The 2017-nt window shown below is 34.9% G+C and overlaps 1 non-coding gene across 1 annotated transcript; it reads right to left on the reverse strand.

Moving 5' to 3' along the window:
* Positions 1 to 1165: 1165 nt before the first annotated feature.
* LOC118893696 lies at positions 1166 to 1270 on the reverse strand. The gene has a single exon (XR_005019550.1). It is a non-coding gene; the product is annotated as a U6 spliceosomal RNA (small nuclear RNA).
* Between the last annotated feature and the right edge of the window lie 747 nt (positions 1271 to 2017).

Consider the following 2017-nt stretch of genomic DNA (forward strand, 5'->3'; position numbering starts at 1 on the left):
TATAGGGGATTCTGTTTACTAATAGCAACATAATGTTTTGAAACATATATTAAATGGGCTTACATATTTCCACAAGTGGCTTGTTCAACATCAAAAATAAATCATTACATATTAGGAAATTCTTTATCCCCTCAGGTTGAAATAACGTAGGATGTCATCTTATTCTTAGATAATGGTGACACAAATCTGATCCTTTTAGTTTTCTTGGCAGAGGAAAAAAATCTATTCTGGAATTTACACTTTAGTGAAGTTACTTTTCTGAGATATGATTGTATAACAAAGAACAGCCTTTACTTGAGATATTTTATCCCAGACCAGGGACTGAACCCTTGTCCCCTACATTGGCAGGCAGATTCTTAACCACTGCACCACCAGGGAAGTCCCTACTTGAGGTATTTTAGACAGTGCTCTTTTCCTACAATTAAGATACAGACACGTGTGCACACACACACTGCCTGAGAAAGTATGTGTTGATCCTGTGGCAAACTTTTAATTCACTAAGTTACTTGATTTGTGAAGTTCGTTTTGACCAACCTGTGTGAAAGAGAGAGTGATTTTTCATAACTGACTTTGAGACAGCTTATCAACTTTTTCTTTTTGAGCATGGAAATAAAATATAAAATTTAGTGAGAACCAACTGGCCTGATCTGCTTCGATGTTTCCTATTCTAGATCTCAGTCTTCTGAACCTTAAACTTTCGATCTGACCACTATTTCTGATATATCTGGACATACTTCATGCACTTTTAGTTGCATTTCAATAATTCTAATTATTAAAAACAGTGCTGTTTTCCTCCAAAAGAAGGGGACTTAGCCAAAAGCAATTTGTTTGGTCAACACAATGCTTTGTTAGAAAATAAATATTCCTAGTTCGAGGGTTTTTTCAGACTTAAAAAAAAATAATTCTTTTGTATTTCATATTCCTCTTTTAGTTATTTAATATTACCTTGTACTCTTTTCGATACTGAAGTGTTGTGGTACTGAATATAAAATATAATACAAGTGGACTAATTGGAAAAATCTGTTACAAAACAGTAAATGCAAATATTTCATGTTAAGAAAAATATCCTGGGGAATGTGATTTGCATATGTGAATGTGCATACATGTGTATGTGTATACAAGGTGGTAACAGAAATTGACTCTGGATAAGTTAGAGGAATTATGGGTATTAGTTATAGACTTCTGCTTATCTGTATTTCTTTGCACAGGGGCCATGCTAATCTTCTTTGTATCGCTCCAATTTTAGTATAGGTGCTGCCGAAGCAAGCACTGCTTATCTGTATTTCTTGATTTCTCTTGAAGGAGCCTGTCTTGTTTTCATAAAGTGAACTCTGCTTCCATTTCTCAGGTCTCAAGAAAAAGGTCTAGTTCTAGACTTTGTAAGATACCTAAAATGAGAGATGAAAGACAGAACTGGGCCTAAGAAGGAGACTGAGAATATCATAGGAAAAATGCCAGTGGGCAAGTTACACAGATGTGAGCACATGTACATATATGTCCGTGTACACACACAGACTTTTCTTTTCTCAGGTATTATTCTGATCACATATTAAAAAAAAACAGTGCTTTGAGAAAAAGACTCAGCTAATGATACTCAAATGCTCTATAAATATTCACAGTGGTCTGCAAGCTGGATGCTAATCCATTCTGCCTAGTAGTTTATTCCCCCCGTGACTCCTTTTCAGTGCAAGGAAAAAGATACTTGACTGAACAGACAAGATCAGCATGATGCAGGTTCTGGTAAGAGATGCATAAAAGAATGTTGCTTTGAGAACAAAGTCATACCTCATTGCAATTTCAAAATATTTTTAAACATTCTGTAATTTGGTCCGTGTGTGGTTTCATATTTGCAGTTATAAAACATTATATTTATGCATAAATTGTAGACTCAACACTTAGTGAGATCGTGTCTTGCGTAAGACATCAACAACATTTTAGAAAGCTTTTGTGCATGTATGGAACAGTCAGATATAAGGGATGGGTTCCTGAAGACCTAGCATAATTTAAAATTATCCTA

Source organism: Balaenoptera musculus, chromosome 3, assembly GCF_009873245.2.
Source record: "Balaenoptera musculus isolate JJ_BM4_2016_0621 chromosome 3, mBalMus1.pri.v3, whole genome shotgun sequence".
NCBI lineage: Eukaryota > Metazoa > Chordata > Mammalia > Artiodactyla > Balaenopteridae > Balaenoptera > Balaenoptera musculus.